Consider the following 16,134-nt stretch of genomic DNA (forward strand, 5'->3'; position numbering starts at 1 on the left):
GCGGGCGGTGCGCTGCGGACTCCGCCGCCGCGGGGGGCGGGACGGGGCGGGGCCGGCGCCCCGGCAGGGCTGGGAGGGGCGGCTGCTGGAGGAGGGGGAGCGTTGTGGGCGTACGGGTGGTGGTGGGGCTCCAAGTGCTCCCAGGTTATAGGCATTCGCCTCGCTGCCCTGGAAAGGGGAGAGCTTCTCCCCGTGGTGCTACTGGGAGCTTCCGTCCCGTAGCGAGTGTGGGTGTTTGCCCCCTTGGGGTACGGGGTATTACCCGTCCTGCCCGAGGTAGAGCGGGAACTGAGCTGGAAGTCCGGGGCTGCGGGCGTGCTGGGAGACAGACAGGTCCTCTCACCTCTGACAGCGTGGATGAGATGCGGGCCCTTGGCCGAGGAGAGCTGTGCTGGGCAGGGGGGAGTTGGCTGCTTCTTGTTGCTTGCCCCCAGTTCTGTCGCTGTTTTTCCGATTAAGCAGCAGTTCTTCAGAAACAACAAGGTGATACGTAAAGAAATGTTGGTTGCCATGCTGCAAGCTTAGAGACTGGTCACAGGGGCGGAGAGTCTCCTGGCTGTGCTGGCATTTCAGGTACCCATGGTGTGTGCCGATGCCTTCCCTCACTTAGGCAGGGGGACCAAAAGCACATCTGTATGGGAGCTGGCAGGCTGTTGCTTCCAGCTTCAGATGTATGTATAAGTATGTCTTTAATGCCCATGTTCTCAATAATCTAAATATGCAATGAATGGGTTGAATTTGTGAAAGGTCAAAAGAGGAAGGAGTGCTGTTTGCTGGACACATCATTTTGTGCAGTCTGTTTACAGCCACACGAAAGAAGTTTTTGCTCCAGTCACAGTATGTGTCAAGAGAAGGCAATGATGCTAATGATGCTAAATGTGAAGAAAGTAACAAAGCCTTCCTAAAACTTTGGAGAAGAGGATGTAAACTATTATTGCTGTCATTGGAAATTTCTACTTTCTTCATGTAGAGCCTGGGGTACTCTGGGGTTTTTGTACTGTAATTCCACTTCACAAGCTCAGAATACAAATCCCTAATAATCAGGAAAGAACAACACAATATGGATAAGGGCAATAGGCAAACTGTACCTGACATTTGTAAATTAAAGCTGTGTTGGAATGGTTGAGGCTTCTTAATATCAAGGAGGCCCCTTCCTAAACATAGGACAGGGAATGACCATAGGATCATAGAATAGTTAGGGTTGGAAAGGACCTTAAGATCATCTAGTTCCAAACCCTCTGCCCTGGGCAGGGGCACCTCACATCAAACCATGTCACCCAAGGCTCTCTCCAACCTGGCCTTGAACACTGCCGGGGATGGAGCATTCACAACTTCCCTGGGCAACCCATTCCAGTGCCTCACCACCCTCACAGTAAAGATATTCTTCCTAATATGCAGTCTAAACTTCCCCTGTTTAAGTTTTAACCCATTACCCCTTGTCCTGTCACTACAGTCCGTAATGAAGAGTCCCTCCCCAGCATCCTTACAGGCCCCCTTCAGATACTGGAAGGCTGCTATGAGGTCTCCCCGCAGCCTTCTCTTCTCCAGGCTGAACAGCCCCAACTTCCTCAGCCTGTCTTCATACAGGAGGTGCTCCAGTCCCCTGATCATCCTCGTGGCCCTTCTCTGGACTTGTTCCAACAGTTCCATGTCCTTTTTATGTTGAGGACACCAGAACTGCACACAATACTCCAGGTGAGGTCTCACGAGAGCAGAGTAGAGGGGCAGGATCACCTCCTTCGACCTGCTGGTCACACTCTTTTGATGCAGCCCAGGATGCAGTTGGCTTTCTGGGCTGAAAGTGCATGCTGCCGGCTCATGTTAAGTTTCTCATCGACCAGCACCCCCAAGTCCTTCTCTGCAGGGCTGCTCTGAATCTCTTCTCTGCCCAGCCTGTAGCTGTGCCTGGAATTGCTCCCACCCAGGTGTAGGACCTTGCACTTGGCATGGTTAAACCTCATGAGGTTGGCATCAGCCCACCTCACAAGTGTGTCAAGGTCCCTCTGGATGGCATTCCTTCCCTCTAGGGTATCAACCGAACCACACAGCTTGGTGTCATCGGCAAACTTGCTGAGGGCGCACTCAATCCCACTGTCCATGTCAGCAGCCAAGATGTTGAAAAAGACCAGTCTCAACACCGATCCCTGAGGGACACCACTCATTACTGGTCTCCAGCCGGACACTGAGCCATTGACCACAACTCTTGGCATGTAAGCATCCAGCCAGTTCTTTATCCACCGAGTGGTCCATCCATCAAATTGATGTCTCTCCAATTTAGAGACAAGGATGTCGTGTGGGACAGTGTCGAACGCTTTACACAAGTCCAGGTAGATGACATCAACTGCTCTACCCCTGTCCATCAGTTCTGTAGCCCCATCATAGAAGGCCACCAAATTGGTCAGGCAGGATTTCCCCTTAGTGAAGCCATGCCGTCTGTCACCAAGCACCTTGTTGTTTTTCATGTGCCTTAGCATGCCTTCCAGGAGAATCTGCTCCAAGATTTTGCCAGGCACAGAGGTGAGACTGACTGGTCTGTAATTCCCTGGGTCATCTATTTTCCACTTCTTGAAAATGGGGGTTATATTTCCCTTTTTCCAGTCATTGGGAACTTCACCTGACTGACATCACCTGCTGCATCCTCTAACAAATGGAAGGCACATCCATCCACTTAGGGAAGCAGATTGTCCTGTCATTTTTCTGGAGAAATGGTGCTGTCTTTAGCTGATACACTAAACTAGCTGTGTGGGGAGCTTTTATTTTGAATCCCTGTTTTGTATTCATGCAGGGTAATTTCCTTTATTGAACGTGGATTTTATGCTTTTTTGGAAAGATACTTGACAATATCCTAGTAGGTATTTCATAGAATCCTGGCAAATAACTATGTAAGTGATAATCGTAGATAAAAGTTTCAGTATTTCAGTGGTCTGTCATTTTGTGAAAGACTATCTTTTACTGTCTCTGTCAGGAACCATAGGAAAAAATGAACCAAATCAGTGAAGGAAGAGGCTTGAAATCATATTTAATGTATTTATCCTCAGTAGTGACCTAACAGTGCCAGGTGCTGGAGAGCACTGCTGGTTAGAACAGTTGCCTGCAAGCTTGTAACTTCTCTAAGTGTTGTTAAAGGAAAAGACTTTCTAACCTGATGAACTACCATGCTGTTGAGTTATCCATGGTATCCAGTGGAGGGCCACGAGGATGATCAGGGGACTGGAGCACCTCCTGTATGAAGAGAGGCTGAGGAAGTTGGGGCTGTTCAGCCTGGAGAAGAGAAGGCTGTGTGGAGACCTCATAGCAGCCTTCCAGTATCTGAAGGGGGCCTATAGGGATGCTGGGGAGGGACTCTTCATTAGGGACTGTAGTGACAGGACAAGGGGTAATGGGTTAAAACTTAAAGAGGGGAAGTTTAGATTGGATATAAGGAAGAAGTTCTTTACTGTGAGGGTGGTGAGGCAGTGGAATGGGTTGCTCAGGGAGGTTGTGAATGCCTCATCCCTGGCAGTGTTCAAGGCCAGGTTGGAGAGAGCCTTGGGTGATATGGTTTAATGTGAGGTGCCCCTGCCCATGGCAGAGGGTTTGGAACTAGATGATCTTAAGCTCCTTTTTAACCCTAACTATTTTATGATTCTATGATTTTGCACTTCGCAGTGTACTACAATCTGCTGTACACTGGTGCTCATGCATAAGTTTTATTCTGTGTTCTCTCAAACCTGAAACAGTATTTGACCTGTCATTACAACTTTTCTCACAAAGAGCAGCTTCATTTTAGCAGAAGCTTGCCATTATTGGAATAGCGTGGGAATACTGCCCAGCACTAGGGGTTTGCCTTGGTTTTGCTAGAGGTCTGCTGTTTTATTTTACAAGTGTCTTCTCATTGCAATTTTTCAACTAATATAATTTTGTGATTTAGTATCTCTGATTATATTAGTTGTTTATGGAAGAAGAAGCTGAGCAATGGCAAATTTGTAAGGCAGAAAACTATATTGTATATATATATAAACTATATAAAACTACATATATATGGTTTCTTCTATTGAGGATAGTAGTCAGCAGGCATGGATAAGAACAATTAGAAATACTAAGTTATAAATTCAAATAAACGTAAGCTGACCTTTGGTCCTAAGCTGTCAGGAAGTGTAGTGCTGGATTGCATGTTAATTATCACTCTTTTACCCAAACTGTTTTGGCTTGCAAGGTTTCTTTTTTGGGTCCAGTAAAAAAAAATATCTGTTCTTACTTCATGCTCAGTATTCTTGATTGTTCCCAGAGTGGTGATTACAAATCAAAGCAGTAACACCTTAACTACAATCACTGTAGTTGATATTTATTAATAAGCATTTACTTTATCTTTTATTGTTTTTTTTTTGGGGGGGGGGGGTGGCATTGTTATGGCTCAGAAAAGTATTTTTTTTCCTGCTCAAATGACTGAAGTTTGAAGGTGGGGGATAATGACAGCTTTCTGCAAACTGGGTTAAGGTGGCAAGCTGATAGTAGTAAATAAGATTACTGATGTAGCCTATTGCTCTGTATCTGCAATGTGAGGGAATGGCAAGGGCATGAAATGTAATGTTATGAGTTTCTGAGCAGTGGTTTCTGCTCGAAAACATTTAAGGGGATCAGGATGTGTGTATGGTCATCTCAAGTGGTATCTAGTAGGAAGAATGAAATGCTGAAAAAAAAATAGGTCATCGAACACTGTAATCTGAATACTTTCAAATATAGATAGGATTAAATGTAAATTTGTTACAGAATTTTCATTTGGGTAGCTGCATGCCAGCACTTTCGTTTTAGGCTGTTGTTTTTGTGATTTTGAAACGTTGACTGTAATAGAAGCCGTATCTGCACCGAAAAAAGTATCTAAATAAATATATGCATAACATACTGGAAGATTGTTTAGATATATATCATATGTTTTATTAGAAGCAGGAAATGTTGCAATATTAACAAAGATTGAAATCTGTAAGCATTGGAAATTGTGAGCTCCAGAAACTAATGCTAGGTCTACACTATTCCTTGGCAGCCTTTCAGTGTCAATCCAGTGTATGAAGACATGACTGATGGAGCTACGTTGATGAAAGTAAATGTGCAGGGATGTCATGGGTATAGCTCTTTCTCCCGCTTAGAGAAATGAAGGTTAGAGCTTCATTTTGATGATCTGGAGCAAGTTATGTTGGCAAAAGCAGAATTTTGCTGGCAAAAACAGAATTTTGCTGGCATAAGCTGAATTTTGCTGGCATATGCTGTATACACGCTAGGACTGCTTTGCCTTCAGAGAACAGCTATTGCTGTTCTGTATAGAGAATGCCCTGGAGCTACTGGGTAGTTGTAGGATATCAGCATGCCTGTACCTACAAAGTACTCTTGGTATAAAAAGATTTTAATATAAACCTCTCAAATGACATTTTAATTGTAATTGTATTTTTGTGGTATTTGCTATTTTCTGTCCTAGCCACCATTTTCTGACTGAAAGCAGGATCTGAGGTTGCTTTGCTGAAGGACAAGGTCCCATCTGCTGTGCTGGAACAATGTGCTGGGTAAAGAAAATGCCCCTCCTCATTCTCTTTGAAATAGCAAAACTGAGGGCCAGCAGGCATCCCAGAACCTAGTTTGGGGAAAGCAGAAAGCCTTTTTGCCAGCTGAAAGACAGTTGGATTAGCCAGCCATTGGGAAAACAAGCAAAAAGGGGGGAATATAGCTTTCAGACCACTTGGTTGCTTTTCAGGATGTTCATATATATATATATATATATATATATATATATATATATATATATATATATATATATATATATATATGCCCTGGGCCATGAAGCACCATGATACAGGTACACAACATTGCCCTACAGGAATGTGATGCAGAATGGCTCTGTCAGTGTCCTGGAAGCAGTATTCTGAGTACTGCTCAAGGTAACCTTTGCCTCTCAGGCAGCTGTACTTCTTTAGTTCCAGAGAGACGTTTGCTATCTTACCTGTATCTGTGCAGCCCAGCAGTATTCTCTGAATATACCTGTCATGTTCTGTATGTGTACTGGTCCCAGAGGCTTCTGAAGTGTGAAGTGGATATTAGATGCAGGGATATTTGGATACTGCTGTAATAAAAGAGTTGTCTCTTGTCTGTGTTCCTGGTGTGATGCTTCAGCCTCTATTACTCTGTGGCTCTTAGAAAACATCTTAGCAAGGCACTGACTCCCTCCACTGACATCAGAACTCCATGATCAACAGCATAAAATCTGCTCTTCTCCATGCTTCCCTTCTCACATACATATTCCTTGGGTCAGCTGGAGAAAAGTTTGGCAAGCTTCCCCATGCACATGTGCTGTTGCATCTTGGGGCTTGTCTATACTGGGAGGTTATTTCAAAGTAAAATACAGTATGAGGATTTATAGTGCTATAAATTCTTGGCAGGATAGTAAACTGCTCTCCACAAATGCTTCATTAACTCCACAGCTCAAAGAACTACTTGCATCCATGTTTAGATTGAGCAGGCTACATGGATATCCATGTTTTGTTCCAGGAAAAAGTGGGGTTTGTACATGTAGGAGGATGCTCATATATACTTCTTAGATATAAATTTACTAGAAAAAACTGCATTCCAGAAGTTTAAGAACATACCTCTGCCTGTGATGGCTGTTTTTCAGAATAATTTATTTGTAGAATGATTTATTACCTTTCTCTTCACCATCCCACTTAATGTGCTCCACTCTGCTCTCTGTAAAAGTGCTTCCTCCGTAATTGGAAATCCACCTGTATGTATGACTAAGTCTTTTTCACTTTTATTTATTATTTGTATTGCAGTAGTACTTAGAGTTTTTATTTATAGATATTTTTCTCTGTATTGGTTATGTAGCTATAGATAGCTTTATTCTATGATCCATGTTGCCACAGTGTCTTGAATACATGGCAATAGTTAATTTATCCTCGCAATATGGAATTATTGTGACTAAGGTGCTATTATTCCACATTTTGCTGTTGGAAAACTGAGAAATAAAAGATCAATTTATGCTTCTTCACAGGAAGCTCCTAGGGGTTGCTTTGGGAATGATCCTTGTATTGACAGCAACACTGCTGGCCTTTTCAGTCATTTTGAGAATGCCTCAAACGTGTCCATGCTGCAGTCCATCTTTGGGAGCAAGAACTGCCCCACAAGTCCTTGGGGCATGCTATGGCCCCTTTTAGCTCTTGGCATAGCTCTTTGCCCCATACTGTCCCATACTTCTTGATCTAGTGTTCAATTTTCAGCATCCACATTGATCTCAGCGTGCCAAGGTGTAGGCAGAAATAACTGCTGAGCACAGGGAAGGATGAAAGAAAGATCCAGAGGCTCCGAAAAAGTCTAGGGGAGGGGAAGAATGAAGACACTGCAGTTTGGGTTATGACTATCATGGTAATTTTGGCAATGAACAGGAGGACTGGCAGTCTTGTTGGCATCAGAAGTGTACCAGACTATCTGTAATGTCTGTTGTAATGTAGCAGAAAAATTGTGTTTCTGGAGTACCTAGCTTCTGGTCTTACTGTCATACCAGTCACATCTTTCTCCAGGTGTGGGATGATCAGCAATGGCTCATTAATTTCAAGATACTGAAGAGTTTTGTTGAGGGCTTACTTGTGCTTCATTTTGTCTGGCACTTTGCCAGGTTCTGAATGCCTCTCCTGGAGGAACAGAGCAGTGTGTGGGTGACAGTTCCTACGGACTTTCCCCAAATTGTGCTGTTTTTTACAGTCTCATCAAGTGTGAAGTAGGGCCTGGATCTCCTGGGGGGTTTTGGGGTATGGGGGGAGGGGGGCAAATTAGCACTCTGAGCTATCCATCTGCTTCTGCCAGATTACGAGGGCAACTTGGTGTGGTAACAGTGTTCTATTAGGAGTAACAAAACAGGAGAGAACTACAAAGAAAGCCTGTGGCAGGAAGATTTTGAACAGGGAGGCCCAAGGATGAGATGGTTATGGTACTGCACTTGTTGTCATGCCCATGGGTTCATAAACCAGAGTTACTGTAGGCAGAGGAATTCTGAAGTATAATCCTCCTGAAAAGTCTCCTGTCTGTGGAGAACTCCTAAGGACCAGAATCCTTCTCTGGGATCCCACTTGAGCTGCTGTGGCTATTAGCATAGGCAGGGAATTTTGTGCCAAGAACTTTGCAAAGATTAAAACAAGCAGAGATTCTCTGAAGTATTCCCTGTCCTAAATCCCACTAGGAATTCTGCTTGTGGTACCCGGGGCAGGTGTCTTGCCTGGGGACACACAGATGCCCGTATAGAGCAGAGAGTTGGAACAGTTTCAAAAACTACTCAATTAGCCTTCGTTTTTGGTCTCCATAGCAGACATTGAAGACTTACCTTTTTAAGGGAGTTCTTCTGCTAAAGAACATATAATGCAAGCAGGCAAGACAAAATTTGTGGGGGAATAAGAGTGCAGAGAGATGAAGTGAATTCTGGAGTCACACAGCAGAGAGAATAATCCATCACAGTATGACCTTTTGTCAAGTGGATCACACCTCTCGGGATTTCAGAAGGATGTCAGCCACACTGTGAGTATGAGCAGGATGAAGACATCAGGTTATTTTAGTTCTGGACCTCAAAGGATTCAATATTACATATTAAGTCTCCTGCATCATCCTTTGATAGCTTTAACGCAAGTTATCTTCAGGAGGGTTCAGGCACTCATAAAATCTACACAGGCAGAAACACTTCGGTTGCAAAAGTCATGCCTAATGGAGCACTGCACTGCAAAGACATTGCTTGTTCCACACATTTCTCATCTGGGACAGCCATGGCAATTAGACGCTAAACTAAACTCCAAGGTGCCATTTAGATTGGGGTTAGGGTTACCGTTCAGACTGTCATAAAGGCTACAGGGCATTTGGGCTGCAAAAGTCATGCCTAATGGAGCACGGCACTGCAACAACATTGCTTCTTACCATACCTTTCTTGTCTGGGCCAGCCATTGTTCTTGGGACATTAGCATCAGCTGCCAGGTGCTTTTCTGATTAGGGTCAGGGTGTTGAGTTATGCAAACTGTTCAGAGATCCATAATAGCTAAAGTTCTAAAACCAGGGCAGCAAAGATCATTGCAAGGAGAGCCTGGCAGTGTACCACTATTATACTTTCCAACACATTTTCATCTGGACCAGCCATTATGCTTGGGACTTGAAACTCAGCTCCAAGGTTCCATTCAGATTAGGGTTAGGATTACGGTTAGGGTTAGGTTTAGGGTTCAGGCACTCGTAAAGCCTACATAGACAAGGAGACTTGGGTTGCAAAATTCATGCTGAGTGGAGCATGGCACTGCAAAGACATTGCTTGTTCCCTACCATTCTCATCTGGGACGGCCATGGTGATTAGGACCCTATAGTAAATTCCAAGGTGCCATTTAGATTAGGGTTAGCGTTAGGGTTACCGTTCAGACTGTCATAAAGGCTACAGGACATTTGGGCTGCAGAAGTCATGCCTAATGGAGCACGGCACTGCAACAACATTGCTTCTTACCATACCTTTCTTGTCTGGGCCAGCCATTGTTCCTGGGACATTAGCATCATCTGCCAGGTGCTTTTCTGATTAGGGTCAGGGTGTTGGGTCATGCAGACTGTTCAGAGATCCATAATAGCTGCAGCTGCAACACCAGGGCAGCAAAGATCATTGCAAGGAGAGCCTGGCAGTGTACCACTATAATTGTTTCCAACATATTTTCATCTGGATCAGCCATTCTGCTTGGGACTTGAAACTCAGCTCCAAGGTTCCATTTGGATTAGGGTTAGGTTTAGGGTTAGGGTTCAGGCAATCATAAAGCCTACGTAGACAGGGACACTTGGTTTGCAAAATTCATGCCGAGTGGAGCACAGCACTGCAAAGACATTGTTCCTCACCTTTCTTATCTGGGCCAGCCATGGTGACTGGGACTTTAAACTTAGGTCCAACGTGCCATTTAGATTCAGGTAAGGGTTATTGTTCGGAGATCTATAATGCCTACATCTCCAGGGACACTGGGCCTGCTAAACACAACATAAGGAGAGTGTGGAAGTGTACCACTATTTATCTTTCAGGACTTCTTTCATCTGGACCAGCCGTGGTGCTTGGGACTGTGCACTCAGCTCCAAGGTGCCATTTAGATTAGGGTTAGGGTTAGGGTTCAGACTGTCATAAAGCCTACAGCTCCAGAGACATTGGGGCTGCAAATGGCATGCCAAGAGGAGCATGGCACTGCAACAACATTGCTTCTTTCCACACCATTCTCATCCAGGCCATCCGTTGTTCTTGGGGCATTAGCATCAGCTGCCAGGACCTCTTCTGAGTAAGGTTAGGGTGTTGGGTTATGCAAACTATTCAGAGATCCATAATAGCTACAGCTCCAACACCGGGGCAGGAAAGATCATTGCAAGGAGAGCCTGGCAGTGTGCTGCTATTATTCTTTCCACAACATTTTCATCTGGACCAGCCATTCTGCCTGGGACTTGGATCTCAACTAGCTATTTTTAAATTTAGGGAAGGACAGGTGGCTGAGCCAGATTACATAAAAAATGCAAGGAGAGGAGGAACCCCAAGGATCCACGGCCCCAGAGTCCATGCAGCGACCCATTTTTTCGCTGGGTTTTACTAACTTTCAACTGCACCATTAGAATGTTGTGAAAAGCGTGGTAATTTTAGAAAATGAATTATTGAATATGTGGGACAGATTCTGCTTGTATTTGCACCATCTTCAGTGCAGGTTTATTAAGGGAGTTAAATGAAACTACCCCGTATTTAACTATGGGTAGCTAAGAGCAGGATTTTGCCTTACTACTTGGATATATACTGCGTAAAAGCACTTTAAAATTTGTATTTCTTGCTAAATAGCATAAAATTACATCCTTTCAGGTTAATTAAACCATTTTGCAATGCTGGTTGCTGTTGATGGGATATTTAAATGTCAGATTCAGAATAAGCACTTATGCTTCTTGATTATAAATGACTTCCTTTTATATATCCCAGACGTACATATATGGTCAATACATCTAAAGTGCATGGATTTCTGCTTTTCTCTGTCTGCATTTTCATTTGGTCTGCAATAGGGTCAAACTCCCACTGGTGTCAAAGACTGAATAAATACTCTCAGGAAATGCTCAGGCTCAACATGGTATTCCTTACATAGCCAGAAATTTCCAGTGAAGGCATCTGAGTATTCCACAGGAAAGGATAAGCAAAAGTGGACTCACACTGTCTGATGCTTCGTTGTAAGTATCTAGGTGCAATCTTTCCAAATTTGTTTCTGTGGGGACTGGCGAACAAACACCATGCTGCAAGAACTTAAACAACCTGGAAACAATAGGAAGTCCCAGTTTTGGAGTCTGTGCTATGTTTCTGTTATCTGCAGCCTTTGTGTCACTAAGCATCCTCTCTGTAGGTTCATGTGAAGTGGGATGTAGGTATGGATGTGCTAATTCAGTGTTGATGGAATGGGTTTTCCTCCTGCAAGTGACTGGGAAGAGTCTCTACTGAGGAACATGAGTGGAAGTAGATTAACTAAAATTACTTTTGTTTTGCCAGTGATTTCTGATACAGCAGAAGAATGACAGAGGTCTCAGGTTCTTTGTATATATGGATCCTTATAGCCAGAAGTGATTACCTGGCCTGTGTATAGAGAACCAAACAAAAGAGACCAGGTGAAAGGAGAGAAATGAATTTTCTTGAATTTTATGCCCTTTTTTTGGGACCTAGTTAAACTTGCTAACAGGGGAAGTCTTAAAATGTAGAAATATATAGGCAGTCCCCTTAAGGAAGTTTCTGGGATCTTTTTACACATGCTTAGATATCATCCATGTAAACAAAGTTCTGAATCCCTTGTTCTAATGCTTAGAGTTTATAGCGCATTATTGTTCTGACGCTTATCAGAGTAGCTCCCATGGAGAGCTTTGATTCACTTCAGAAAACCAAAGAATGCTGTAAAAATGGTAATACACTGTAGTTATTTCATTGTAATTGGAGGCTGCCTGTGCCTCACAGAAATTACCAGGCAGGCATTCTTGAAAATGTCAGAATTTTCAAGTTAGTTCCATTTAAAATGGGGGGAAAAGAATGCGAGGGGATGGATAAAAAATTTGAGGGCTGTGTGACTTGAAGTGCAGTTTGTTGTAATGAAAGATGATCAACTTTGGGGCTGGGGGAATCATCTCTTAGGTTTTCTAAATTACAGGATGCATAAAAACATCCGCTTATATACTGTTACTTTAATAAAAGGCACCACTTTAGGAAATGAAAGGCTTTGGAATATTGCCAAACGTTTTAGTTTATTGTCAAAAGGTGGCTTTTCATTATCCACTGAGTTTGTGGGTAGTTGAATAATTTGAAGGAATTTGAGTGTTTGATACCAGTCTGCAAACTCTGTATTTACCTTTTTTTCAGTGTTCTTATTGCAAATACAAGCATGATAAGATTTTCTGTTGGTGTTATAACTGTATCAGATTTAGCAATTGGTCTGCTATTAATCTCATAATGTGCATTTGTGTCTAAATTAATCGGAAAACTGTATTAGAAAATACTGCTCTTAAATTATTTTATGTATAAACATGGGGCAGGCAGAGAGAGAGAGAGAGACTAGATGCTGTAAATACAGAGTGCTGATGAATATTCAAGTAGTAAATAGAAATATCTTAGAAGTCATTCCTGACAGTAATAAAGGCAGCAATTTGATTTCATCTGTGGATAATAAACTGGTTTCACATTGCAATAAAAGTGGTGCTTATGTTATATTAATATTTATTAGTACTTATTGATGTTAGGGTTTAGTTGTTATCTTCACATCACAGCCATTTTATAAAAATTGAAGTTAAATTGCTACACAATAAGCAATTAAAAGTGTTTGTGTATGTGAAAGAGACAGGGAAAAAAAAATCTGGCTGTGTAGGTATTCCTTTATGGAAGGGCAGACCCTCACTGCCTAAGAATCAGATGGTCGTGCTCAAAATGATGGAGTTATGTGAGTTTTCACTAGTTAAAGATCTGGCTCTCTGGATGCATATTTCATAAGCACTGTTCTGCTGTTTATATCAGAAGTGTTTGTATGGGTTTCCTGTTGTTTAATGATATATTTTTGTATTCCGTGCTTTGATTGTTTGCAGTGCCTCATAAAGGGAAGAGACTGTGTATTACATTCAGTGGCCTTTTTTGTGTGACGTGCAAAGGATTGCCAACTTGCAGGATAATGTGAGTCAGAAAGTGATCTGATCCAAATTTAACCAAATTTGCTCATCTCTAAATTTAGAGAATAGCTGAATGGCAAGATAGATATATTTCCATCAGTGACAAGGACAGAGTGTTGGCGGATGCCTGTTAACAGCTATGTCGTGTGGTTTTTGATACTCATCTATGTGTGTATGGGTGGGAAAAGTATAGTTACTAACTTTTATTTATCATGAGCCTGTTTCTTCTTTGACTGCTTTTAAATCACTCTTAGGCTTGATGTTCTTTCAGTGCAGATAATTCTTGTGCAGAAGGTACGCTGTAGTCTTGAATCACGTTTTTGCCCTCTGAGTAGAAAGACTTGCATTGGACTTGGATTTTTATCATTATGAAAACCAAAACATAGACCCTTTTAAAATAAGCCAGGTACAAAGCAAGGTAAGACAAACCAAAATTCTTTTTGTTGGGCTTACAGTCAGTCTTCAATATCAGTAATTTCAGAAAACGAGTTCAAGTCTATCCTTTACTTGAGCATACTGAGTTTAGTGTGTGTAATTCACATTTTCTGTGGGATTAATCATGTGCTTGTAACTGAGTTTGTATTTACCTGCTTTTCTGTGCTGGGGTCTTAATCTTTTTGATTATTCTAATTCTTTGGCCATTTGGACAATATTTATTGTCCTTGGAGATTTGACAAGTGAAAGCAAGAGCATGTTCCTTCTGCTTTTATACAAGACATTTAGTTAATGGGTACAACTGTTTTGTTTTGTTGTATCCCTCAATAAGATGCTTATTATAGACCTCTGCTTAGCCTGTTTGATTTTATTAAGACCCCAGTTCAGTGACTGTGTCATCAAATTTGCACATATAGTAATGGATAGTGATATTACAAAAAAATTGATTGCTGCATCCCTCACTGAATAAAACAATGAGACTGGCTGGTTTGGAGATAAGTTAATTTTTACATGCAAAATCACTGAACTAGCAGTGATTGAATAGGTAGTACCAGAAAGTTCATGACAGCTTTGATAAAATTTAAGTAATATCATGTTTCCTGTAGTTTGCTGAAATGGTAATGATGATGTAATGGTCTTTCCTTAAGTGTTTGTGTCCTTAAGTTGAAAAATCAAAACACAAATAAGCCTTATTTAATTTAATGTAATATTCATTTCTCTTTAAAGAAATGGTACACTAAAGTGTTTTTTAAAGACAGCTATTTTAGCATAATAGCAATGAGAACATTGTAGAAATTTGTTAGGGATACTATGGGGTATGATTTTTGAAGGATATATAGAATCATAGAATCATAGAATAGTTAGGGTTGGAAAAGATTGGCATGTCCTCTAATAAAGAGTCCCATGACCCTATTTGCTTTTACAATGTTTTCTTCAGAATGAAACATTACTATTCATTTTCCCCTGCACTTTTCTTTTCAAAATATAAGCAAATAATCTATATTTTGTTGACTTGTGTTACTTTCTAATGTTTCTTATTATACAGGAAATTAGACACTGTGTTTGTTAGTATTGCTGGAAAAGCCCAGCCTCCCTATTGAGTATGAGAAGATAAAAGGTTTCTGTTTTTTTGTGTTCTTAATGTGGGCTTTAAAGCCAGAGTATATGGCTTTGAGCTATCAGTATGATGCCTCAAAGTGTTTATACTTTGTTCTCAGGTCTTGAGGAATATGAGCTTAAACTGTGGTTCCTCCAGCCTGTGTCTAGAAACTGTTTCTGAATTTAGAAGTTGTTACATAGAAGGAGAAGCAACCTTTGTCTTGATATACATGTCCTTCAGTAAGTGTATAAGTCTTCCTAATAACAAAGTATTACTCAACAAATTTTATGAGCATTTTTAAATAAATGAATTTGTAGTATCTCTACTGAAGTCAGGTACAGTGAAGCTAGATTCATACCAGCAGAGTTAATCTACAAGACTGCATCACTACCATTTTCCTAATAGTAATACAATAGGCTTTGTATGCCATTAATGATCATTATTATTACATTTTCTTTGAAAAGGAACTTAAAAAAACCCCAGTCTTTGTGACCTATTCATCCTAAATTTTATGATTTTTCAGTTTGCAGCATCAAGATGGAGGCTTATACAGAACTTTCATGTCTGTAAGTAGAAGATGTCTGAAGACTTGAGTAGCATCCCTTACTAGTTTTTTGCTTTTGGGTCAGTGTCATGACATAAATAACCCTGTGTGAGTAAGAGTCACTCAGTCTAAAAAATTAATAGAAATTTCAGGTAGTAAAGTTCTCTTTTGTCTCCCAATTATTTGGCATTTAATATACCATTTTCCAATTAAAGAGAAACCCAACAAAACAACAAAACCAACCAACAACTAACCCCCCACCCCAAAAAAATAAAAATAAAAAAAAACAAAAACCCAGCAAAAAGAAAACCCAAACAACACAATTTCTTCCTTTTAGGTCTGGGAATGACTGGGTTGAAGTCCTGATCTCTGAACCAAGGTTCGTGGTTCTGCCTTTATGAAGGCATTATTGTTGTGCTATCTAATTTGCAAAGTATGCAAGCTGAAAATGTAGCACATATAGCTGAAAAATAGGACATATTTTCTCCCTTCTTTTATTTCTATCAGAAGAGTTTTAAACTAGATCTTCAGAAGTACTTCAGGGTTGAAATGGACCTAGCTGTCTGGACTTCAAAACTTAGATCTTCAGACTCTCCTCAGTAGCTGCCAAGTTGGAATTCAGGTGGAATCCATAACATCTCTCTTTCTACTAGCCATATTCCCTATGTGCCAAAATGTGTGCACTGGGGCATTGTAAGAACTGTTGTGCTGATAACAGGGTTGAACAACAAGGTGGTCAAAACATTGGTTGGAACTGTGGGTTGTCTTTTCCCCAAAGTGTTCTCTAAGCACTGTGCCATAAGACCACATTCTTCTGTCACTGACTTATTTAGCAGAAAATCTTGGAAGAAGAGTCTTTCTCCCAAGTATGTTTTAATAGTTAAAT

The 16,134-nt window shown here is 41.4% G+C and overlaps 1 protein-coding gene across 3 annotated transcripts in view; it reads left to right on the top strand.

The window, feature by feature from the left end:
* Positions 1 to 16,134, top strand: part of PHF21B (PHD finger protein 21B) — a 165,884-nt gene that overhangs the window by 98,638 nt on the left and 51,112 nt on the right. The gene's annotated exons all lie outside the window — the stretch shown is intronic.

Source organism: Pezoporus wallicus, unplaced genomic scaffold, assembly GCF_028554395.1.
Source record: "Pezoporus wallicus isolate ANWC-B61680 ecotype Strahan unplaced genomic scaffold, APGP_CSIRO_Pwel_v1 scaffold_3294, whole genome shotgun sequence".
NCBI lineage: Eukaryota > Metazoa > Chordata > Aves > Psittaciformes > Psittacidae > Pezoporus > Pezoporus wallicus.